This window comes from Quercus robur, chromosome 3 (assembly GCF_932294415.1).
Source record: "Quercus robur chromosome 3, dhQueRobu3.1, whole genome shotgun sequence".
Taxonomy (NCBI): domain Eukaryota; kingdom Viridiplantae; phylum Streptophyta; class Magnoliopsida; order Fagales; family Fagaceae; genus Quercus; species Quercus robur.
Genome location: NC_065536.1, coordinates 26,149,129 through 26,176,273, shown reverse-complemented (window position 1 = coordinate 26,176,273; position 27,145 = coordinate 26,149,129). Strand labels below are relative to the sequence as shown.

At 35.1% G+C, this 27,145-nt stretch overlaps 1 protein-coding gene and 1 long non-coding RNA gene across 5 annotated transcripts in view; both read left to right on the top strand.

The window, feature by feature from the left end:
- LOC126717618 (uncharacterized) overlaps positions 1-27,145 on the top strand; it is a 139,883-nt gene that overhangs the window by 45,348 nt on the left and 67,390 nt on the right. The gene's annotated exons all lie outside the window — the stretch shown is intronic.
- On the top strand, positions 1,941-22,221 carry LOC126717621 (uncharacterized). Of its 3 annotated transcripts, none has more exons than XR_007652673.1 (5): positions 1,941-2,757; positions 2,981-3,051; positions 5,761-5,943; positions 6,152-6,229; positions 22,075-22,221. It is a non-coding gene; the product is annotated as an uncharacterized LOC126717621 (long non-coding RNA). The 3 variants fall into 3 exon arrangements; XR_007652675.1 differs by lacking the exon at positions 22,075-22,221 and adding an exon at positions 8,370-8,531 and having other exon boundaries at positions 6,163-6,229; XR_007652674.1 differs by lacking the exon at positions 22,075-22,221 and adding an exon at positions 8,370-8,522.

The following is a 27,145-nucleotide window of genomic DNA, read 5'->3' as shown; positions in this document are numbered from 1 at the left end:
CTCATATATTTATGCTGTTTTAAAAGGGACCTGGACGTACTACCATTTTGATAAGGCCGGACCCATTAAGGCACTACCATGTTTTACTTTTATATAAAGTTATAATATTTCTATGATATCTCTAGATCTTTTACTTATTTTTTATAATTTTACCATAATTTTTATCGGATATCATTTTGAGAAGATTGCTTTTCTTGGTTTTATCGAAGCCTACAAACAACAATAATTCTAATAACAATACCTCTAGTACACTCTCTCTCATTATTGTAGGTGGATGAGAATGATTGATAGAGGAAAAAATGGTAGATACATATAAAAGTGAAAGGACAAAACTTAAGTATATTGCATTAAATGTTGTTCCTTATGTTCCCATCTTAAGATTCAGCCATGTGACTACTTAATTAAAAAATATACTTTCATTTTATGAGAAAAAATCTACATGGCAGAATTTTAAAAAAGAAACTTGAGGAACAACACTTTAAGTACTATACCTAAGTCTTGCTCAAAGTGAAAAACAGTTATAATTCATCACATAAGATAATTGTGAGAAATGATACTATAAAAGTAGTAGTCCTAAATTAACTCCAACAACATGCGAGAAAGATCAATTTTTTATTTTTAAAAAATGTTAAACAATTTTTCACAACCAGCATGCATTGAGTTAGAGTAGTTTTATTACCACAAATATTTTTTTGCCACAACTTTTATGTGGCAAATTACAACTGGGCTGCATATTATTTTACATAAGCCCACAATATTTTCTTTAATAGTCACAATCTGTCATGCCAAAGTTGTGGTGAAAAAGTTTGTGATCCTAAATTTTTCTCTTTGAGTTAACATGTTCGGGTGCTGCTAACTAATATTTTGAGTCACTCATTCATCATTCAATACTTGAACCTTTGCCTACCAATTTCTTAGTATATGAGGATCCTCTTTGTTTCCAAGTGAAATGGAGAGTGTCCATATTTAACTATAATTAAATTAAACTAGTTAAATGGTCGTGGATAAGGGGCATATACTATTTTGAGTTAGAGAGAGTCTATAAAAACAAAAAAGATGACAAGAAGTTTAACATATGTTGATGTGACAAGTTATTAGCGGTATATAAAAAAAGTCATGATATCCATGGTGGATCCAAATAAGAACTATTTTTTTTTTACTAATTTAATTATTATGAAAATTATTGTGTATATAGTAGCACTACTATCTAAGTCACCCATCAAACAATGATGTTATTTCGTCTACCAACTTTTTAACTTTTTTAAAGAGAATTTACTTTTATATAAACTATTGTATTTTGATCGCTATCTTTATCTCTTTTATTTATTTTTAATAATCTTATCATAATCTTTACCTGCTATCATATTTGACAAGGTATGACGGGTGGTGATTATAAATATTTTATTTTATTTATCTTTACTGGTGAGTCCATTGCTTTCATTTAAAGACTATAATAACTATTACAACAACAATAATTCTATGAACATAACCTTTATCTCTATTTCTCACAAACATCCAATGTGGTTAATTGTGGATGATATAGAGAAAAAATGGTGAGTCTATTTGAAATTAAAAGGCAATTATACACAATTTATCATATAAGATAATTATAGGAAAGGGTGTTGTAAAGGTTGTGATCATAGAATAAGTTCTACAACAACAATAATTTTAAACACAACCTTTGATAAATGTTATGATGCTAGAATAACTCTATGTAGTATTGCTCTTTATTTTACCACAATTGTAATGTGACAAAACGTATGTAATAAAAAAAAAAAAAATTATAGGTACATATAATATACAATAATAATAAAAAATGGTATAAGGGATTGTAAAATTACTCTCTCTTTTTGAGTCATCCGGCAAAAAAAAATAGTAAAGGGAATTGTAAAATTGCTTTCGCTCTTGAGCCATCCATCAAACAATGATGCTGTTGTCTACCAACTTTTAACTTTGCCAAAAGTGAAGATACTGTTCAAAAAACAATGATGATGAAAATATTCTCTTTTTGTAGTGTGGGTTTCGATCTGTGAGTATATGGGTTTTGATCTGTCACTGTGGTTGCAATTTGTTTCCATTATTCCATATAACTGTATGAGAGATACATCCTCGCATGCTTGAATTCACAACACATATCAGTTTACATCGTGTCTTCGTCATTTTCGGAATCCTTTCGAGTGTCTGTCCGTTTTCATTCGCATGTGGCCATAAGTATTGCATTAGTTTGATCTGTGTGAGTAAACGTTTTTTTGCAGTTTAAGGCGGAAGTATCAGAAAAAAGAAATTCAATATCATTGAAATGAAATCCAGTTGAAAGAGATTGCATCCTCTCTTCGTTTTCAGTTTTCCTTTGAATCAAATTTTTGCTATAGTTTGTGTGTTGTCGTCCTCTCGTTTTGTTTTTCTCTACTTCAACGAAAAAAAGAAAGAGTGATATGTTTCTTACTTCCTAGTTCCTACTTTGCATCTTATTTCTTCAAAAAAAAAAAAAAAAAAAGGTTTCATCTTACTTCCTCTGCGATTTGTCATTTCCTCAATTTACTTTTTTCAAAAATATTTTTCGTCGCAGCTTTTGTGCTCTCATCGTCTCAGTTACTGTTGCTCCATTTCTCAAAAAAAAAAAAAAAAAAAAAAAAAACCAAAAAAAAATCTAGACGCTTCCAACTTTTCACTTTGAAGGTTTTATTCACATTGGTAAGTAAAGGGTGCAGAAAAAGTGAAAACACAACTCGCAAACTTGTGGCAAGAAGGAGAGAGGTACTTTGTTTAGTTTCTTTATTTAAAAGTTTCTTTGATTTGGGGATTTTTATTTTTATTTATTACGTGAGTGATGGAAGGAGAGAGGGAAAAAAAAAAAAAAAAAAGCAATGAAATGTGGTCTCCTAGGAGCTAGGACCCTAACAAAGTCTCTAAGTTACAGTACATATTTTCTGCCCATCGCGTTTACTCTCATTCACCAAATTGACCGTCCTTTGTTCAGTTGCTCTGCAGTCCGAGTGGAGGTAGCGGAAAACAACCTGTTCCTGCATCATTGATAAATTATAATCCGAGGTACGTACGACCTTTTATAATTTCTTTTTCTCATTTTTAGCTTTATTCTATTCTTACTATATTGGTCTATGTGGAGTTTAATTTGTGTTTGCTCTGGATTTAGATCCAATTCTGATATAGAAGTGTTATGATTTTAATGGGAGAAATTTTTTTAGAGTTGGTTGTCTTATTTTGAAAGAGAAAAACTATACTACCACATTTAGTATTTTTCTTTAAAATAGTGAAAATATTGCAATTCCGTGAGTGTAAGCAAATCGCTAAAACATGTAAATTCTCGTGTTCGTGTGATTGCCTTGTATGTATGTTATTTTTCTATTTATTTTTCGCATATCTCAGATCTGGGAATTCGTCTATATTCCCAACATGCTATACTTTGCTTGTAATGATTGGTACCTTGTTTGGTTTTCTTCTGCCTATACTTCCCATAAAGAAAAAGGCTTAAGACGAAAAAAGAGAATGTATGTATGTTATTGCCTTGTATGTATGTTATTTTTCTATTTATTTTTCGCATATCTCAGATCTGGGAATTCGTCTATATTCCCAACATGCTATACTTTGCTTGTAATGATTGGTACCTTGTTTGGTTTTCTTCTGCCTATACTTCCCATAAAGAAAAAGGCTTAAGACGAAAAAAGAGAATGGAAGCAAGAATCGTGATCCTTATTCGAAAAGCATTACTATAATCATCTATGTCGAAATTAAAAGTAATAAGCAATGTTCTAATGAATTGAATCTTTAATAAGTGTAGACTGTCTCTTGTTCTTTCACTCTCACTTTTCTTAAAATAAGATATTGGTCATATCACGTAGGCAGGTGTGTCCACAGGTTGGTTCGGGTTAGGCTTGTGTCCAACCTGCAACTAACTCGATCAGATCGGGTGGAGAAGTTCTAGACCTGCTGCGAACTATAAATAACCATGGGTTGAGTTGGATTAGGCTTGAGCAGAAAATAGTTGGCTTCGATTTCAACTGAAATATAGAGATCAAACATTAAACTCTGAAGTCTGAAAAACATATTTATAAGCCCAAAGAGTAGTACACCATAAATCCAAAGAACACAAATAGAAATGAGGAGATGAAATTGCACAACCACAATACAAAGAACTATGATTGAATGACAAAGAATAGAGAAATCTAACTTGAGAGAGAGAGAGAGAGAGAGAGAGAGAGAGAGAGAGAGAGAGAGAGAGAGAGAGAGAGAGAGATATTAAAAAAAAATTATTGATCCTGTTTATAAGCAACTTTTGTTTCAATAAAAAATTCGTTTATGTTTGTTTGTTTATAAATAAATCAAGTTTGAGACTAAGTTTGATGCTTGTTTAATAAACCAATTACGCTTAAGAAAAAAAAAATTGTTCTTGAACAAGCTCGTGAGTTATAAGGCTTGATATACAACAAGTTAAGCCTAAATTCATTTATAGGCTTGACATATTTTTACTAAATAAACTCATTACACCTATCTTATTTATGACATGTCCAATGCATCTTAATGCGGCCTTTTCAAATAGATTTCAAGTGCCAGAAAATATTCCTCAACCCACCAACTTTTGCCCTAGTAACTAGACCTTCCTCATCCAATGTGTGTTATCCTCTCTCTCTCTCTCTCTTTGCTTAATCAATGTGTTATCCTCCCAGGTGCCTAGAACTCCATCTTATGTATCTTCCTTTTACCAGCAACAGTTATCCAAATTTGACTAGCCCATCAAATCTCATTATTATCATCGCCCATTTTTCGTGATAGAACCAAAATTTAATCTAAATTTGATCATTAGAAAATTGTCCAAAAATATCTCTCAAATAATTGGCATTTCTTTCCCAGCGATTTCATTAAAAAAAAAAAAAAAAAAAAACAACAACAACAACAACAAAAAAATTATGAGCTTAGCTTAGTTGATAGACTCTGAAATCATTACCCACAACCTAGAGACTAGTGACCAGACTCAAATATCCCACGTAAGTGTACAATCAAAACAATGCTCAGTCCATCCCTCTAGGGAGACACCAAAAAGAAAAAGATTTTCAAGCAAAGTTGATCCTCAATTTTACAGTTCTGGGAGTAAAATGGAGGATGCATGGTTCATAGTGTTTTATATTCAGAATATAGAAATGAGCCATTCTTGGTTCTACCATTTCGATAGGAGAATGCCTAAAATACGCCTCTACCTAATTAGTTTTTTTAGTGGTGGACTATTTTTGCCCCTATCCAAAAAGTTCTTGTCTATGGATCTTAAATTAATGAGGCTTTTCAGAAATGTGCCTCTGGTTCATTTAATCTGTCATCAATTCAATCAATCAAAACGTGGCTCCTACCACTTTGGAAAAATGTGAAATAATTCAAAAAGTAAGTAACATTATCGGACAACAGCACATGGGAAATTATGACTGACATAAGAAGACAACAATCAATCAAAATGTGGCCCCTACCACTTTGGAAGAATGTGAAATAATTCAAGGGCAAAATTTGACAAAAGCGATCCCCGCTGAAAGAAAACATTACGAATTAAGATTTTGCTGCAGTTTTTGTGTTTTCGTCCTCTTATTTTATTTTTCTCTACTTCTTAAAAAAAAAAAAAAAAATTTAAAAAGTCAGATTCTTCGTACTTACTACTTTTCATCTTATATAATTCCCACAAAAAGAAAAAAACCTTTTCATCTTGTATATATATATATAGTATATATATATTTTAAAGAAGCTTCATCTTAATTTTAGTTGAGAGTTGTTCTTCAGCTTGGTTTTTCTTTTGCTCCATTTCTCTCAAAAAAAGAAAAGAAAAGAAAGAGCTGGACACTTCCAACTGTTCACTTTGAAGGCTAAAATTCTTCACATTGCTAAGACAAGAGGGTGCAGAAAACGTGAAAAAGAACTTGCAAACTTGTGGCACGAAGGAGAGAGGTACTTTGTTTGGTTTTTTCTAAATTTATATTTATTTAAAATTTTGTTAGATTTGAGATTTTTATTTATATTTATTATGTGTGATGGAAGGAGTTGGAAAAAAAAATCCAACAGGAAATGGCTTCTGCCTTGTAAAATGTGGTCTCCAAAGAATTAGAAATTTTCCGTCCTTCATGTTTATTCACCATATTGACTGTCATTTGTTCAGTTGCTCAGCAGTCCGAGTGGAGGTAGCGGAAAACAACCTGTTCCTACTTCATTGATAATTTGGTCTCCTAAAGAGAAGGTATGTACGACCTTCTATATTTACTTTTTCTCATTTGTTGCTTGATTTGATTCTTGCTATACTTTTCTTTATACCACCCATAAAGAAAAAGGCTTTGAGATGAAAAAAGAAGAATGGAAGCAAGAATTGTGATCCTTGTTTCTAAGGCATTATGAGAATCATCTCTCAGAATTAATGGTAATACTAACTAATAAGCGATGATTCGGTGAATTGTATCTTTAAAAAGTGTAGATTGTTTCCTTGTTCTTATGCTCTCACTTTTCTTAAAATTTGATATTGGTTGTATCAAGTGGGTAGGGGTGTCCACAAGTTTGGATTTTTGCACAACCTACAACCAACTGATTAATTAGATTGGTTGGAGAAGTTCCAGACCCACCTCCAACCACATATAACCATGGGTTGAGTTAGATCAAGCTTAGGTGGATGACAATCAACTTCGATTTTGACCGAAATACAATGATCAGACAATGAACTCTAAAGTTAGAAGAACATATATTTTAATAACCCAAAGAGCAATAAACCACAAATCCAAAGAACACAGACATAAATAGAGAGAGATGAATAGCACAACCACAATCCAAAGACGCTGAGATTGAATGACGAAAGCTAGAGAAAACGAACCCGAGAGAGAGAGAGAGAGAGAGAGAGAATTGGAAATGGTGATGTCAATGATGGGGGCAAATTTAGTCCGCCATGGAGGCAAATTAATGATGAAAGCAAGTTGGCAATGTTGCAATGACTATAGTAATCACGGATCTGCACTAAAGAGTAGAGAGATTAAGAGAGGAGAGATTGAAAGTAGAGCGATCAAGAGAGGAGAGACAGACAGCCTTACACATAAGAGTGGTCATGGCGTGGATTTGGGTAGAGTAGTTTCAAACACAACCCGATCCCGATACCCACTCCTTACCTCTCCTACCACCCAACTCGACTTTCTACTGAATCTGCCCCAGCGAGTACCCGGATCCGACACGTTCTAGTTTAATTTTTTTTTTTTTTTTTTTTTTAATTTGAGAGAATTGAAGCAAACCCACTTCACAAAAAAAAACCTCACATATTCCAAAAACCCAAAAAGGTAACACAACAACTAAACCAACCTATATTCACTTCTCTCTCTCTCTCTCTCTCTCTCTCTCTTAATTAGATCACTTGTTTAACCCAATATTTCACATCAAATAGCTCCCAATCTATGTGATTTTTTTTTTTTCATTCAATTATAAGATAATGTTAAATCTTAATGCAATAAAACGAACAGAGAGATTGAGAGATCATACCTTTAGATTGAGATTGAGTAGTAAACCAATGGTGTGAGAGTGAGTGAATCTCAAAGAGTAGTGTTTTTAGTGTTAAACATTCGTTAGGCTTCACGAATTTTAGTGTTGTAGTGGACAGCGATGATGACATGCTTCATGGCAATGTTATGGAAAAGAGAGAGAGAAAGAGAGATAGAGTCAAGCAAAACATAAATTAAGTTTCTAAGTTTTTTGGTTTTTCGTTTATATTTTTTTGGGAAAAATTGTTTAAAAAGAAAAGCATATAGATCAACTTCAGGTAATTCCTGTTCCCTATTCATTAGGCTTGAGGCATAAGAAAAACCTGTCTTGATCCCCGAATTCCCTAATTGGTTGGGTAAAATTTGTACCCTTCGGGTCAGGTTAGACTATGTACATATTGTCAACCAAGTTTTGCCATCCCTAGCTGTATGGAATCCTCGAGCTTTCTTCTCTCCACCCACTATGAAGAGCGTCTTCATTTTATTCATCAACTTCACCAATGTATGTGGGGCTTTGTTGAGTGTCTTGATCTTACAACAATTTGATTTAATCGATTTGTATGACAAGGGACACCATTGAGAATTTTCATTTGGAGGGCTGGTTTAGGATATTAATATGACAATCAAGAGAAATTCAAATTGTGCGTGTATATATATATTGATAATTTTGATAAATTTAGAACCCAGTTGATTTTAACCAATTACTCAAATTGTTTATTTATCGAGTTATGCAATAATCCAATATAACATGTGATGATAAAAATCATATTACAAAAATAAATTATAGTGGAAAATAAAGTTAGAAATAAGGATTTGGTTACGAGGGGCAAACCTTGACAGGAAAAACCTCATGAGTTTTTTTTATAGGTCACCACCAAATTGAAGAATTGACAGAGTAGAATGGAAGTTATTAGACGCTTGTGCCATTGTGTAGCCTAATTCTTTATTTGAAGGCAGAAAATATCAGATGATAACTGAAATATTTATACCAAGCAACAGGCTGGAGTTGGAATAATAGTTGTATATTACCAATTTTCTGGTCCGTCCTTTTTTTTTAATAAAATTTTATATTACAGTATTATTATTATTATTATTATTATTCTAGGCGGGCTTCTGGATTTATTGGTGGCAGTGAGCAATCAAGAAAGAGTGAGAGCACTTCAGTGGTGAGGAATTTTTTTTTTTTTCATCCTCCCCATCCTCATTTTATGTGAACTCACTTGCTCTTATTTGGTTTGTATTCAAGCCGTCTACTGAATCATACAGATCTAACTGTAAATCATATAATTCACCATTAGCTGGGTAGACTGATGTTGCATGCATTGTGGACTTTTGCCTTGTATCTGTTATGCTCTGTTTTTGTGACAAAAAACTGAGTGATTCTTAGCTCGGAAGATCAGAGGGTTTGAGGCCTGGCTACCTCGAATTAGCCATAAATTTTTTTCTTCTGTTCTCTTTTTCTTGTGTGTTTTTTTTGTGTGCTTCCTCTGTTGTTTTCTTTTTCAATATGGGAGGCTCTGTGTTCTTCTTTGTTGAATCAAAAACCTTTGAGTTTTCAGTTGAGGAAGGTGGTATGTTTTACCAGCTTCGTATTTATGAGAGAGGTAGAGATTCTTTAAAATCAATTTTTATGGGAAAAGGATGTGCAAAGAGATTGCTGTTCATTGTGGAAGATCTGATCGCTGGATATTCTCATGGTCAGTTTGCGAAATCCTTCCGTGAGGGTGACAAATGTTTTATTCTTCAATTGGGTTCCAACTCTTACGGCTCTTTCTTTGTAATTTCTGAACTCATTCATGGTCGCCGCAAGGGTTCTATTGTGGTGCCAGAAGGGAAGTCGGGGAGTGGCTGGAGAGGTTTTGCTCTTCACCTGAGAAAGGCGATTGACCCGGAGTCACTAGCTCCCAAGCAAGCAATCTTAGGTCTTTCCAGTAGAGATGCCTCAAAATCCTTTGCGTCGGCGGTGGCGGGGAATCGGAAATACAGTGGAGGCGGAGGAGATGTAGGAAAAAATAAATCTGTCTTAGTTCAAAATTCAAAACCAAGAGATTTCAACCTCAAAAATCGTGATACCTGCAAGGATAGGCTCTTGTCAAATCGCAGCCTTAATAACCGTGATACCTGCAAGGATTGTATCCCGGGACAGAGGGAGCAACCAGAGGCGATGATTTTGTCAACTATAAAATGGTATTGAAAGCAACGATGTAACATCTGAGTTGACTTTGGATATTTTTATGCGTTTAGAGCGTAGGCAATATGGGAGTTGGGATATTGTGTGGTCTGAGGTTAATGAAAAGGGCCGAAAAGAGAGTGGGCCTAAAGGTAAGGGGGGGATTAGCTGGCCCAAGGCTTTTGAGGAGGAATTAGGCCAGGTTCCAAACCCACCCCCTAAGCCCAACAAACATTAAGAACCCCAATCATAAATCTCTTTTTAAGTGGCAGCCCAAACCTTCCCAGCCTACTATTCTTCTCAACAATTATAATCTGACCCACCCTCATTCCAAGCATTCCTCGCAAGTTCCTCCCTCTCACCCAATCACTTCGGCATCTACAAGTGCTTCTCTGATGGGTAGCGATAAGTCCGAGGTTGAATTAACTTCGGCACACTTGGTTCCGACATGCACCGAGAAGCTTCTCTCAGTGGTCAACGTCTCTGATGCTTCCATGGCTGGGTCTTTGTGCTCCGATGCTTCCGTGGATGAGTCTCTTTGTTTTGAAGGTGATGTGGCCTTGCAACGTGACATCCAACGGATCATCCATGAGCATTCAGACAATGTCATCAAGAAATGGGGGAATTCTGAGCAGTGGGTTCTTGAGCTACGGGTCGAGAGGAGGTTGGAAGTCCCGTTTCAAATTTCTTTGCCATCGGGAGAGGTAGTTGGCGGAGTGGATGTTTCGAATCAGCTGGCAATGGTACCGGGGGTGTCATTGGATTCTAAGGAGATAATATCAGAACAGGAAAATGGGGATGATGTGGTTGTGGAGGACTGGGTTTCAGATATCTGCTCCGAGGATGCTTTTCAGTGTACTGTTCCTTCGCTTCCTTTAACTGTTGAACCACTGGCCTACTCTTTGCCTATGGTTAATGGTGATGGGCAAGTGACTCCGGTTGCGAAGAATTTGCTGGGTAAGGACAATTACTCAGAATGGTTTCAGGAAAAATTTAGTGGGTTCGGTGACTTTCTTGGGACATCCCTCAAAGGTTTGGAAGAGCCAGCAACCAATTTTTTGTTGGCTGTTGAATCTGAGTTACAGCAGAGGGCTTTTAAGGAAAAAATTGAACAAACCGTAAAGAGCTCAGCGAGGAAAGGAATAAGGGAATTGAGGGGTTTATTTAGCTCTGTCAATTATGGTTCGACTTCAACAAGGCGCATTGGTAATGGTAAGGAAAGTGCTTTTATTATTTCCCAATGAATTTGAAGATTTTATCCTGGAATGTTAGAGATTTGAATGATAAGGGAAAATGGCTCGAGATTCGTAATTTATTACGTACCTGGAGGGCTGATATTGTTTGTTTGCAAGAGACAAAACTGGAATGGGTTACAAGAGGACTTGTTAGAAGTATATGTAGTTGTCCTTATATAGATTAGTTATATTTGGATTTAGAGGGTGCTTCTGGTGGAATTCTGCTCATGTGGGACAGAAGAGTGGTTGAAAAGACAAAGGAAGCAGTGGGGCATTTTTCAATTTCTTGTAGGTTCAAAAATGTCAGTGACCAATTTGAGTGGGCTTTCACAGGTATCGATGACCCAAATTTGAACAGCAAGCGTCAATTTATGTGGAAGGAATTGGCAGGCTTGAACAGTTGGTGGAATTTTCCTTGGTGTTTGGGAGGTGATTTTAATGTTATCCGCTTCCCTTCGGGGAGGTTAGGAGCGGGGAGATTTACTCGTTGCATGTATGATTTCTCAGATTTTATTTCTCTTCATGGGCTAATGGATAATCCTTTGGAGGGAGGTCTTTACACATGGTCTAACTCTACCTCAGCTTCTAGATTAGATCGATTTCTCTTCTCTCCGGTTTTTGGTAGAATATTTCACACATTTCTCCCAGAAACTAGAGTGTTATCTGATCACTTTCCAATTCTTTTGGAGAGTGGGAGTCATCGAAGAGGGCGCATTCCTTTTCGTTTTGAGAATATGTGGTTGAAGGCGGAGGGGTTTTTAGACAAAGTGAAGTCTTGGTGGGAGAATTACCACTTCCAAGGGACTCCTAGTTTCATTCTTGCTAAGAAGTTGACTGCTCTAAATTTGGATCTAAAGCAATGGAAGGAATCTGATTTTGGCAACATCTCAGCCAAGAAGCAGCATTTATGGAGTAAGTTGAATGCTTTGGATGTTAAAGAGGACAATCAACCTCTTTTTGAGGAGGAAAAATTGGAAAAAGCATCCCTTCGTGCTGATCTTGAGAAGTCAGCCTTGTTAGAGGAGATTAGCTGGAGGCAAAAGTCCAGAGTGTTGTTCTTAAAGGAGGGAGACTCCAATACGAGGTTTTTTCATAGGATGGCCAATTCTAATAGAAGAAATAATTCTATTGAAAATCTTATGATTGATGGGGCTTTGTCTTCCAACCAAGATAGGATTGCTGACCATATTGAACAATTCTACATGAATTTATATTCAGAGCAGCGGCCTTTCCCCGATGTGTTGGATTTCCTAAGGATTTCCGATGATAATGTGGAATGGTTAGAGAGACCTTTTGAGGAAGTTGAGATTTATGAAGTCATCAAGGAGTTTAATGGGGATAAATCTCTTGGCCCAGATGGTTTCCCGATAGCTTTCTTTCAAGCTTGCTGGGGGATTCTCAAATCAGATATCATGGCTATGTTCCACCATTTCCATGTTACAGGCTAGTTTGAAAAAAGCTTGAATGCAACTTTCATTGCTCTCATCCCTAAAAAATCCGCTTCAGTGGAAGTAAAGGACTTTTGGCCTATCAGCCTTGTTGGGGGGGTTTATAAAATTCTTGCTAAAGTTTTGGCTATGCGGCTTCGTATGGTTTTAGAAGACATCATTTCAGCTCCTCAGAATGCCTTTGTTCTAAATAGTCAAATCCTTGATTTCGTCCTTATTGCTAATGAATGTCTTGATAATAGATTGAAATCTGGTCATCCAGGGTTGTTATGTAAATTGGACATAGAGAAAGCATTTGATCATGTGAATTGGGGGTTTCTTTCCCTCTTGCTTGAACGTTGTGGTTTTTAGGATAAGTGGAGGCGATGGATTTCATTTTGTTTATCAACGGTTCGTTATTCTATCCTTATTAATGTTTCTCCCCATGGGTTTTTTGGGAGTTCAAGGAGGTTGCGGCAAGGTGATCCTTTGTCACCTTTGTTATTTGTGTTGGTTATGGAAGCCATTGGCAGAATGTTGGATAAGGCCGTCCATGAAGGTCGTTTGTTAGGTTTTCATGTAGGTGATTCTGCCGGAAGATCTTTAGTGATTTCCCATCTCCTTTTCGCTGAAGATACTCTAGTTTTTTGTGATGCTAATATTGACCAACTGTTGATTCTCTGTATGGTGCTTATTTCGTTTGAGACTGTGTTCGGCTTGAAGGTAAATTTGGGTAAGTCTGAATTGGTGGCTGTAGGGGCAGTTCAAAACTTTGATCTTTTGGTGGTTGTTTTAGGCTGTAAGCAAGGGTCTCTTCCAATGAAATATTTGGGTCTTCCTCTGGGGGCAAAATACAAGGACAAGACAATTTGAAATCCAATTCTTGAGAAGATGGAAAGAAAATTAGCAAGTTGGAAAAAGTTATATTTATCCAAGGGAGATAGAGTTACTTTAATTAAAAGCACTCTCTCTAACCTTCCTACTTATTTTCTTTCTTTATTCCCTATTCCTGCTTCAGTGGCCAACTGAATTGCAAGACTTTAGAGGGACTTTCTATGGGGAGGCCTAGGAGATAGCCCAAATTTCATCTTGTTAATTGGTCTACAGTTTGTACTCCTCTCTCCTCAGGTGGTCTGGGGATTAGGAACCTGAGAACCTTCAATGTAGCTTTATTAGGGAAGTGGTTATGGAGATTTGGGCAAGAAAGTGATGCTCTATGGCGTCAAGCGATAGAGGCAAAGTATGGTTGTGATTGGGGTGGTTGGTGTTCTAGCCCTTTCTCTGGTCCTCATGAAGTTAGTTTGTGGAAAAATATTAGAAGAGGGTGGCCCTCTTTATCTCGGTTTTTTCTGTATGAAATTAGAGATGGATCAAAAGTGCGGTTTTGGCTAGATAGATGGTGTGGATCATCCCCTCTTGCTGACTGCTATCCTGATTTATATAGGATTTGTTGCAACAAAGATTCGAGTGTGGCTGATCTAATGAGGTACTCCAATGGAGTCCTTCATTGGGAGATTCTTTTTTGTAGGGATGTTCATAATCGGGAATTGGAAGCCTTCTGGAGCTTCATTATTACCATTTATAGCACTCCCGTAAGGGGGACTGGGGAGGACGAGGGATGTTGGCTTCCTTGTAAGAGTAAGGGGTTTTTAGTTAGTGCGTACTACCATCTCCTAGTTAGCCACAATGATCAATTTTTCCCTTGGAAAAGCATTTGGAAGCAGAAGATTCCCTCTAGAGTGACTTTCTTTGTTTGGATCACTGCCTTGGGGAAATGTCTAACAATTGACAATTTAAGGAAAAGAAAGGTTTGCATTTTGGATTGGTGTTATATGTGCAAGTGTAACAGTGAAACCATCGACCATTTATTCCTTCATTGTCCGGTTGCTTTGGAGTTGTGGGATATGGTTTTTGGTTTATTGGGAGTTTGTTGGGTTATGCCCTTGTCTGTTGTTGAGCTTTTTGCTTGCTGGCAAGGTTGTTTTGGTCGCCATCGCAATGGAGATTTATGGATGGTTGTCCCTTATTGTTTGATGTGGTGTATTTGGAAGGAAAGAAATAGTAAGTGTTTTGAAGACAATGAGCGTTCTATGCCTGATCTTAAGCTTCTTGTTTTCAGAACCTTACTGGAATGGTTCTCAGTTTGGAGAAACCGTTATTTTTCTTCTTTTTTGGATTTTCTTGTTTTATGTAATCTATGTAATTGATTTGTACTCCCCTGTATACTTCTTTTGTACTTGGGTGTCTCTCTCTTTTCGTTTTCAACGAATCCTTATTACTTATTAAAAAAAAAAAAAATGGAAGTTATTACAATACAAGAATATACTCAATCTTAGTATTGCTATCCACAGTGGAAGCTCTCACACGCAACTTAAAGCCAATTAGAATCTTCTACTCGTGAATCTCTTTAATGCATGTATACTCAATCTGTGTCTAATACTACAACAACTTGATTGATGTAGATTTGATGTTAGAGACAATTCTTGGTATGTAATCCTTAGAGACAAAATTTGTTTCTTCTATTTCAAAACTACAAGTAGATAGGTGGAGATTTGGGTTTTCTCTCTCAAAACCTTATGGTTTGAGTTCAATGATCAAAATCAAGTATTTGAAACTTGAGATGTTGCAAAACTATTATGTTTGGTTTTCCTGCTAGATAACAAAATTCTTGGCGAAATCATGCTAATTTGATAAAAAAAAAAAAAAAAAAAAAAAAAAACCTTGGGAAAATCTGTTATTGTTAAAATTTTTTTGAGCAAACTTTTGGACAACTACCTTTTGGAACCATTGGATTTGTCATTTATAGGGATTGGCGCCCGAGGGGGGGGGGATTTTAAAAAAAATGACAGTTTGGTTAGAACTTTACATAATATCTTTTTATTTGATGTAAATTTGATTAGTTCACTATTAGATTATATTTTCTTTTTATATCATCCATGCTAGCAAAATTTCCAAAAGATCAAAACTCAATAGGTTTTTCATCAATCAAATATTTAAAATTGATGTTTTTTTAGTTTAAACTTATGCATAAAAATAAGTTTATGGATCAAATAGTAAGCCTAAATGATTGCTTAGAAGCAAAATGGAAAAATATAGAGGTCAAAGACCTTCGTATGATTTTCATTGATCTAGAGAAAGCATATGATATGTGGTGGGTTTTGAAAAATAAAGAGGAGTTTCTTTTAAGGGTCCGTTTGGATACAGCTGAAAACTGAAAACTGAAACTGAAAAACACTGTAGCGAAATAATTTTTAAATGTGTGAATAGTATCGTGAGACCCATTTTTAATGAAAAAGTTGCTGAAAAGTGAAATTTGTGGGTCTGTGAACAGTACACGATGTGCTGTGATTGGTCCAAAAAAATTTGAAAAGTCAAAGTTTGCGGCTACTGTTCATTGAACAGTGCATGAACAGTAGCCGCAACACCCAAAACGCTCCAAAACGCGTGAAAAAAAAAAAAAAAAAAAAAACAGACAAAACGCAAACACAGTTTTTTTCAGCCGAATCCAAACGCGCTCTAAGTATATTAAGTTCATTAAGAATATTTAAGGTTCAGGACCAAGTGGGTCGTGAAATAGCATTTTTAGGTTTGATGGTGGGTTACGAACAAGAGAAATTTATCCTTATGGGAGCCAATTCATTATATTATAAACAATAAATTCAAATTTAGTTCCCATTTAACCACGTCCCCTAGAATGAGAATTCACGGTTTAGCCAAGACTCAAGAAAGATGAGGTCCTAAAGGATGAAACTGGATGACACCACAATTGGTGGGCTTAAATTCTAAGTAGAGATACTATGGACCTAAGACCCAAGAAGGAAGAAGTTTACAACTTATACATGAAGGATGAAATTGGGCTAAATGCCTCTAATAAGATAGAAATATAATGAATACACCTTAGCAGAGATACGGGCCTCATGCCCTTAGACAAGCTAGAGTGGTCCTAGGGTGTAGACAAAGAACATGACAAATTAACAACCCAAGAATACATGGACATGGGTCTAAGGCCCCAAACAAATAACAAGGAAAGCTTAAAGCCTAGATAAGTTAAGGATGAACTTACTTCCCCAAGACAATGCTAAGGATGAGCCCAAGGCCCAAACAGAGAACAAGGATAGGCCTAGGTAGACAAGGATTAGGCATTAATTCCCCTAGAACAAACAATAATGATAAACCGAAGGCCTTTAGACCAGACTAAGATGGGTCTTATGTTCAAATAGAGATTAGAGAACAATTATGGGCCTAAGGCCCTAAGATAATGATGGACATAATGCCCTTAGACAAGCTAATGGTGGGCCTAAGGCTCCAGGACACAACAATGGAAATGCTTAAAAACATCAAACAAATTGGATCAATAGAATTAGTCAACCCCTAGAAATTCTTTATAACTTATTAAAAAACTTCAAAGTTTTTTTTTTTTTTTTTTTTTTTTTTCCTTTTTGAAAATTCCACTTGGAAATCTTCTTTGTAATTTTATTTTGGACGAGACTTTTTTTGAAAAAACTCTATTTGAATTTTTAGAAATAGTTATTTGCAGAAATACTCATTATTTTCTCTCTTCTGTTTCAAAAACTCTTGAGAATTTATTCAAAAGACTTGAAATTTTTTAATTGAAAACCTTGCCAAAGGTTAAAATTTTTTTGAAAGCTACACTTTTTTTTTTCCTTTTTCAAAACTTCTTTGAAATTTTTATTTGAAAAATTAAGATTTTGAAAACTTAAAAAAAAATTAGAAAAAAAATATTTTGGAAAATTATTCTTTTTTTGGGAAAAATTTGGAAACTTAAAAAGAATTTTTTAGAGGTTGACTTATCTTGTGGGCCCAACAAATAATGCAAAAATGCAAACTGACATACAATTGATTTAGTCCTACATGTGTAGGTTCTAAGCATATTGACGTGTGGGTAAGGTTAACACCTAATTGAGTCTCATTTTCTTCCTTCTTGAAATGGTTATTCACAACTAGGGAGCTCATTCTCCAACCTAAGCCTAAATGGACTCTTAACAGATTGAAAGGTCAACTCGTTGTCGTACTTAGAATCCATTACGAGCAATGGCACATGTTGTGAATTGGTGGGGGTGAGTTACAAAAAGTTAAAGCTCTAGTGGAGTTTAAGGTCACTCACTCACCTCCATCCAAGATTACATGGGGTATAAAATATGTTAGTGTGAAAAAGAAAATAAAATGGGTTGGGCTCCGTTTATAAAGTACCTATTTTATTATGGCATAACAACACGTCGTAGTCTAACTTTTATCGTTGCTGCGAGTGCACCATCCTAAGACCACAATTTTTCCTTAGGAGTAAACCCTAAGTCGAGTGGACCTAAGAAGCAGAGGGTTGAGTATAATCACTTGGTTTAGTTTCAGAAACCAAATTGGGCCCCTTTTGTATTGGTATATGCTCCAAAAATTGGGTCAGGATTTAGAATGCGACTTGAGAAGATATTCGGCACTTAAGACCGCTTGGCCCATGTGCCAGCCTACACTTATCGTGATGATAGGCCATATTTAATTAAGAATATTATTATAAGAGCCATAATTACTAACCCTAATCACAGTATCACACGTATTGCACGAAACAAAACACATAAGTAAACATATTAACAACACATCATGAAAAAGAGAATTATCTTTAAACTCATAAAAGAAAAATAGAATGAATTCAAATCAATCATTAAATATAGAATTGCCAAAATCAAGTTGCACATTAAAAGAAAGATTTTAGACCACCGCGCACTTGAGGTTCAAGTTTACAGAAAGAAGTTTTACACACATATACACTTAGATTAGACTAGAGTGAAATTTCTATCTTTTATATATATATATATATAAGATTTTATTCAAAAAATAAATTAAATCTAACCCTACCATAGCAATGTTGACAAAAGAAATATATTATAATTAAGGGAAAAATATATATATTTTTTGGTTCCTATATTTTGGATAATTTTCCATATTGATCTCCACAATTTTTGAGTCCCTATTATCCTAAAATTCAAAATCGTTTTCAATTTAGTCCTTACCGTCATCTTACAAACAGAAATAGTTTACGTGATAATGGAATTGCACTACTGGCAGGCATGAAACTGACATGTCAATTAAAATAATATTATAAAATTATTTGGCAGAACAAAAAAATCCATGTCAACATTTTAATAATAAAAAAAAGCGATGTCAGAAAACATTTGAAAAAAAAAACATTAAAATCTAATTATATAAAATTAAATACATTCCATTCCATTTGTTTCCTTTACTTAAATACATTCCATTCCCTTAACTCTCAATGAAGCCTAAAGAAGATGTTTGGTTGGCTTGAAAATTATAAATCAGTATATTTTTTTCGGTTTCATTCTTTTTTTTTTTGGAAAACAAACATGCAAAAATAAATAGCAAAAACATGCAAAATGTTTCAAACCTAGATGGGTGAGGTTGCACTTGCAGCTACGACTTCTCAAACTTGGATCTCCTGCAAAACCAATCTCTAGCAAAACAAACCTTAACCTTGAAGCCTATAAATTTTCTTGGAAAAAAAACACACACAAAAAACCCAAATTGGTAGAATTGTTTGAGAGAGAGAGAGAGAGAGAGAGAATAAATCATTGATGAAGATCAGGTCAAAATACTTACAGAAAAGACAAACTGAGAGAGAGAGAGAGAGAGAGAGAGAGAGAGAATAAATCATTGATGAAGATCGGGTCAAAATACTTACAGAAAAGACAAACCAATACCCCTCCCATTTTCTCAAACATAAGCAAAATTACCAAGAGAGAGAGAGAGAGAGAGAGAGAGAGAGAGAGAGTTTATGTGACATGCTTGCTTGTGCTGATCTTTGTGGCTTAGAGAGAGTTTATCTAGTACTAACGCAAGTAATAAACTAACGTTTATTTGCTCAAATAGCTACTGCTACTCATTTCAAGCCCAACTCATTTGCACAAAAGGCAAACAAATAGGTTTTGTAATTTTATTCAGGCCATTGAAATTTTCTTAATTTTGTTGTTTTGCTTTTTGCGGGTTTGAATTTCTAGGTTTTAGTGTGCATATTTTTATGTTTGTTTCCTAATAAAACAGTGGAAAATGAAAAAGCTTTTAAAAAATTTTGAACTAATTTTTTTTATTATAAATTCTACCTAATTTGGATTTGAGTTGTGTACGCATACTCGATCTTGTGTGTTGGGATTGAAATCTTGTGTACGTAGTCTTAATGATACCTATGCATCCTTACACAAAAACTAGAATTTTAGATTTCTAGATTTATCTCACCCCAAAATTTAAATACATAATTTCATAAAGAATATGAATATAACACTAAAAAATAAACAAAAACTAGATCATGGTCAAATTAACATTAGGAAACTAAGATCATGACATCAACCAAATCAAATAAGAATACTTAATCTAACATCAAAATTTGAATCATTTAGATTGTTCCTAGCAAAGTAGAAAATCACAAAATAGAAAATTACCTTGCTTATGGATCTAATTTGAAGATTTTAACTGACATCTGAGTGCATACAACAAAATTTTAGTTTATGATTGCAAAAATAAATTCTCTATTTAAGTGATTTGTAATTAAGGCATAAGGTGGATATTTATATGTGAAAACTAGGATTTTAAAGACCATTTAAAGGGTTGTAGAGCTCCCTAGAGGTTTGGGAGCACCCCCACCAAGATTTAAGCATTTTAGGGCCTATATATGGAACTCTAAGACTGCTGAGGTGTAGCTGCAAACGCAGCTCTGATCTTGCATACGTAACTTTGAGCTTACATATTTAGCTTCACCTAGAACCCTAATATCCTAATAGTACATCTGCACAACTTGAAACGGCCAATACTTACTCATTGTAAATCCAAATTATGCAACATTTGTGTTCATTTTGAAGTCCTGAATGTATAATTTCTAATGGGAAAGTCCTCATTAAAAAATTTTGCTTTGGGGCAACAAATATTGGTAAAAGTGTGAGGAAAAGTCCTTTTTAGCATCATTCTTGTTTGTTGTGATTACCTATGGACTATTTTGAATACTTTAATTATCCTTAGTTGACATATGTCAAGCTCCTCATTGGGGCTGGCGACTAAAGATTATTAGCTAGTGCCAAATGAGGTGTCTACAATTGCTTCATTATTGGGTTGTCTAGTAGGTCTAGGGGTTTGTTCTTCTACTTAACCTTCCTAACTTTGAGAAATTCTCTATATTTCATTGCAACAAATGCCATATTCTCATTATTTTGATAATTAAGGAATACTCTTATACAAACCCTCCAACAGGCATTGGAATAATTAAGGACTACTCTTGTAAAAACATAAGGATATTCATGCCAACGGGGATCAAGGATCAAACTCAAGAAACTAAACCCTTATAGAGTGTACCCATGCGCTAATACTACTAAAAAAACTTGTTGATGCTCTTATGTTTTTACATTAGAATTTATAGATTTGTTGATCAATCAAACTGGTTTTAAAGTACTAGTATTCAATACAAATAAACAAACCAACCATAGTACTCAAGTACTTAATCTAAAAGCAATATACTAAAAGAAAACAACCCAAGACACAAGATTTGGTAACAAAGTGGACAACCTAAGAAGAATTTCTTCAATGGAAAACTCACTTCAAGCCTTCAAGGACCCAATCCCGTAGAAAAAATACTATAGGAAAATTAGTTACAATATTATACTTACTAAATCTTTGTGCAACTAGACTTTCTGCTATAATATCTATAAATTTCCCGCTTGCATTCTTACCACAATAGCCCCAAAACCTCTCTAATTGAATTTTCTCCATGAACTCTCCATTCAAAAGAATCAGACACTTCGGCATTCAAAGGAACCTTCTTGAAAATTTTTCTATAGTGAATCTCACTTTGGAAGTGTTAGAAAATTTAGATCCCATTATTGATTTTACAACATGATTAATCAGCTTGACAATTTAACCAATTACATAATTCAATTATTACCATTTACTTACCATAAATTTATGAGTTGCCAATTAAAGTAGTAGAGTGGTTAATAAAGAATGCAACAGTATGGTGACAAAGTGAAAAACTGAAGGAAAAACAGTCCAACAGAAGACCACTACCGGGTTCCTAAACCACAAGAACAAATTCACTAATAGAATCAAAATTCTTACAATTGAAACCTACACACGTTCCAAATTGCTACCTCTATTAGTGACTTACTCATGTGACCATACGTAGATTAAATTCAGTTGGTCTCTTCTATTTTGAATTCCTTCTCACGAACTTCCCGTTCTTGACTCCAATAAATTACCTTGAAATTTTGATCTAGCAGTAACATTGGGATGACTCTATGACTTCAACCTTGATTTGTATGGTAACAATAACAAAACAATGGAAGACGATTCTCTATTTACTTTTGAACTCACAAGTTAGATAGGCAGAGGCTAGGGTTTTATCACTGAAGCTTTAGGGTACTTACCTCTACAATCTTATGAAGATTCATGCATAATAGACTTTTATATGGGCTCTCAAATTAGGGTTACTAAAAGGCACCTTAAAATTATGTCATAGCAAAAACTAATTTCTAGATTCTCTATCGATTGACTTCTGTTGAACCTATCATGATTCATTGAGGAGTGTTGAGTTTGTTGTTGAGATTCTAGAAACTTCCATTTCATCAACAGATATTGAGTATTCTTCTTGGACTTGAAAATACACAGCATAGACTCAACAAGACTTAAAATTTTATTTATTATTGCCAAAACTCTATAAATATCAGTTTAAGCACGAGACGAACAAAGAATAAGGTTTTCAGTTTAAGCGCTAGGTATTCTCAAAATGGCATAGAGCCTGGTAGCCTTTTTCTTGAAGGAAAATCGTGCAAAGCATGGTTTATATAGGTGCAAAATGTAGGGTAAAAGACAATATTTTCTAAAAGAAAATATTCCTCAACCCACCAACTTTTGCCCTAGTAACTAGACCTTCCTCATCCAATGTGTGTTATCCTCTCTTTTTTTTTTTTTTTTTTTTTTTTCTTTTTTTGCCAAATCAATGTGTTATCCTCCCAAGTGCCTAGAACTCCATCTTATGTATCTTCCTTTTGCCCTCGTAACTAGACCTTCCTCATCCAATTTGTGTTATCCTCTTTTTTTTTTCTTTTTCTTTTTTTGCTAAATCAATGTGTTATCCTCCCAAGTGCCTAGAACTCCATCTTATGTATCTTCCTTTTACCAGCAATAGTCATCCAGATTTGACCAATCCATTAGATCTCATTATTATCATCACACATTTTTCATAATAGAACCAAAATTGAATCTAAATTTGATCATTATAAAATTATCTAGAAATATCTCTCAAATAACTGGCATTTCTTTTCCAGCAATATCCCAAAAAAAAAAAAAAAAAAAATTTATGAGCTTAGCTTATTGATAGAGACTCTGAAATGATTACCCACAACCTAGATATCACTTTTTTATCTATCAATAGTAGCTTACTACCTATGATTTTGGTGAAATTAATGTGAAAATATTGTGGACTTATAGATTTATTGATCAATTACGTTGGTTTTAAAGTAATCAATACAGATAAAAAAACCAATTACAGTAATCAAAGACCAATTCTAAAAGCAACATATTAAATGCAAACAACCAAAGACACAAGATGTGGTATGAAAGTGGACAACAAGAAGAATTTCTTCCATGCAAAACTCAATACAAGGACCCAATCCCATAGAAAAAAAATCAATACAATACAAGTAGTTACAGTAGTACTTAACAAAATCTTTGAACAACTAGATTCTTTGCTATAGTTTCTACAAATTTCCCCCTAGCATTCTTACTACAATAGCCCCAAAACCTCTCGAATCTCTCTAATCAGATTTTTTCCATTAACTCTTCGTCCACATGAATCAAAACCTTAGGCACTCCAAGAAACCTTCTTGAAAATTTTTCGGTAGTGAACCTCACTTGGAAGTCTTAGAAAATTTTTATTCCAATGTTGATTTTATAATAGAATTAATCAATTTAACCAACTATATAATTAAATTTTTACCATTTTATTACCACAAAATTTATAATTCTACAATTAAAGCAGTAAATAAAGAACACAACAATATGATGACAAAGTGAAAAAATCAAGGAAAAAAATCTAAGAGAAAACTACTTGGAGGATCTTAAACCAAAAGAACAAATTTGCTTACAATTGAAACATCAGTATGTTCCAAATTTCTATATCTAGTAGTAGGGTTGTCCATGGGTCTGGCGGGTTGGGTTTGTGCCCAACCAGCAAACAACCCGTAAGAGATCAGGTGGGCAGATTCTCAACCCGCCACCGACCCGTTAAGTGGGTCGGGTTTCACGGATCGGTTTGCCGGTGGGTGGCATTAGTTTCGGGTGAGGCCAAAACCCGACGGAAAACACAGAAAAACGGCCGAAATCGGCGAGATCTCGCTCGATTCGGCTAAGATCCGGTAAGGATTTCATCCAATCCGATGATTTTTCCCCCAAATCATGCCAAGAATCGCCGGATCTGGTGTATCTATGCCGGATCTGATTGTTTTGGTTGCCAAAATCTGCCAAATCAAGCTGAAAACTCGTTGGAATCGTTGGAGAATTCGTCAGAATTTGATGTCTTCAGGCGGGTCGGGTTTCATGAGTTTTGAACGAGGGGACTCGAAACCGACCTGCCGGGGTCGGGTTTTGGAGCTCGGGACCCGCGGCCGACCGCTGCAGCAATCAGATTGAGTGAACGCTGGTCGGGTACGGGCGGGTTGGGCTGGTGGCCAGGTGGGTTGGACAGCCCTATCTAGTAGTGTCTTAGTCATGTGAGTCATGTGACCCTACGTAGCTCTAACATAGTTGGACTCTGTTAAATTACCGATTATCCTAAAATTTTAAGCTGTTAGAAAATTGTGAATAATTCTAATACTCCCCCTCATGTGTGAGCCTAAAATTCCTTTTAATAAGTGAGGCTCAACATGTGAGATTTTCAACATTTTAGCGTAATATCAAAGCAGAAAATCCTAATTTCGACCCTTGTCTCACTGGTTCAACAAAAAGACAGTTGTGGAAAAATAATCCACCCAAAAACATGGTGGTAGTCTGGTATGGAACATCATGGTTAACCCCAATTCAGTGATGCTTCAGTGTTTTCTTTCAGCTTTTCCATTCTGTTCTGGTTTCATAGGGCAAATAGATTGATGATGGATTCCTTTGTTTTCCAAATATTCAATGAATTCTCGAGCTGCAAATTCATACCCTTCATAACTTTGAAACACGAATTAAAAACTAACATATTTGTGAAATTGATCAAAGCAAACAAGTAGATCTGACTTGTTTTGCATTGGAAAGAACCATGTAAAGTTGGTGAAGTCATCAACAAAAATTGCATAATACCAAAATTTTTCTCTAGATGTGATTAAGGTTGGTACCCATAAATTGCAATGAATCTTATAAAAAGGGATAATTATATATATATATATATATATATATATATATTATATAAGATAGAAATTCTATTCTAGTCTAATATAAATGTATATGTGTGTAAAGCTCCTTCTTGGAGACTTGAACCCCGACCCTTACCCCTCATATCCCACAAGCACTTATATTTGTGGAGTGACCATCTGACTTTTTCCATTTGACAACTTGTACAAATTAACTTCAAAAGATTTAAAATGAGAATGAAAAGAGGTAAATTTTTTAGAGTGCAAAAGATTTAAGGATTTGATGATGTGGATGACCTAAACGCTGATGCCAACAATCTTTTTTGACTTGTCAAAATTGATTTGAGAAAAAAGTTGTTGGATCTCCATCAAATGCAGCGCTTGTTGATCTTTTCATCAAAATTATATAGACCCTTTTTCCGTTCCCTTCCTCTCGCCACTCTCTAATGTGTGATCCTATCTTTTATCACAAAACCAAGGCCATCAAACTCAACAGTGAGAGGGTAATCAGTGGTTAACTTGCAAATAGAGAGAAGGGCTTTTTTAATATCTAGAACTAATAAGAAATCATTGAGTTTGATAGAAGAATCACCTGTACCAATTGTCGTTTGACCAATATGTGTAATTATCAAAGTTTCACCATTTCTCACCATTACACCATCAATGCCAAGACAAGAAGCCAAAGAGTGAAGATTACCTGATTACCAGTCATATAGTTTGTGGCTCTAGTGCTTGGGTGCTAGGCCGGGTCTTGGGGTTAGCGATGGTCATGGCTACAAAGTAATGCTTGTGGTATATTATCCGCAGTGAATGAATGATTAAAAAGATTTAAAAAAAAAAAATTATGGCAGTATGATTCCTTTTGTTACAAATCTGACAGATGATGACCTCATATTTATTGGCATTTTTATAACAAGAAGAATGAGGATTTGCATGCTGACTTCGTGATGGAAGGGTGGAAGCTTTAGTTCAAGATAGATTTTCTTGGACAAAACCATGACCTTTGGAATTGAAGGATGTTTGATTCCTTTGATTCTTTTTAGGCTTGTTGGTTTTTCGACCATAGAACACCATTGGAGGATCTTATTGAGTGTCAAGTTTATGCCATTCAGCATAGCTTTCTAGGAGTGTGACTACCTTAGAATATGGTGGAACTGGAGGTCTAAGAGTAATGGTAGTGAAGACCTCATATTCCTTGCTGAGACCATTAAGAAGCTACCATGCCTTCTTGTGGTGTGGTATTGACTTGCCTATGGCTGCAAGCTCATCACAAGTAGTTTTGAATCTAAAGGTATCAGTTCCTCGAGTGATGGAGGTGAGTCGTCGCTTGAGTGCAAGACTCCGATTGAAAAGACTCGGGTAAAAGCATGTACCAATGCATTCCAGGTCTCGGCTGTAGTATTTAGGCCTGCAACAATGCCAAGAAATTCTTCTGAAAGAGTGGTCGTAATCCATCCTTTTACAAGGCAATCAGACCTACACTACTTCACGAACAAAGGGTTTGGTTAAGATTCAGACTCATTGTTAGTGATGAGTTGAGGTGGGGGTTTCGTTTCACCATTAATGAATCCCTAAAGATCATATCTCTCAAGAATGTTGAGCATTTGTGTTTTCTGAAGAAGGAAATTTGTGGATGACAAATGGATTGACACAAAATTAGTAACATTTTGGGTCACTGGGTAAGGATATTCATTGATTTGGATAGAATTGAGAAGAGCTGGAAGAGTTTGACATGGTCTAGGAGAAGTTTGAAGAGTTTGACATACTGTGTGCTAAAAAAAACTCTTTATCTCCCCGTTGGCACTAATACCATGTTAAATTATAATAGACTCTTCTATTCTGAATTCATTCTCATGAACTTCCCGCTTCGAACTCTAAGGACAACCTTGAAAGTTTGATCTTCGCTAAAAAATTGAAATGGTTCTATGACTTCAATCTTAATCTTTACTATAACAATAACAACACCATGGATGATGATTGTCTATTTACTTTTGAACTCACAGGTTAGATAGGTGGAAGTTAGGGTTTTCTCTCTAAAACGTTATGGTATTTGCTCTACAATCTTATGAAAATGCATGCATAGTGAGCCCTTATATAGGCTCTCAAATTAGGGTTACAAAAAGGCACTTTTATAACCAACTTAAAATAAAATGCATCACAACACAAATTGATTTCTAGATTCTCAATCAATCGATTTCAATCGAGCTTGTCTCAATCGATTGAGGGAGTGTCGACTTTGGTGTCGAGATTCTAGAAACTTTCATTTCTTCAACTAATATTGGGTCTTCATCTTGGACTTTAAAATACGCATCATAGACACAATAAGACTAAAAAATATATTCATTATTTCCCTCAACAAATATGAACCTAACAAAAGTTTTTTTGGTTTAATAAGATGATTGGACAAAGAAAA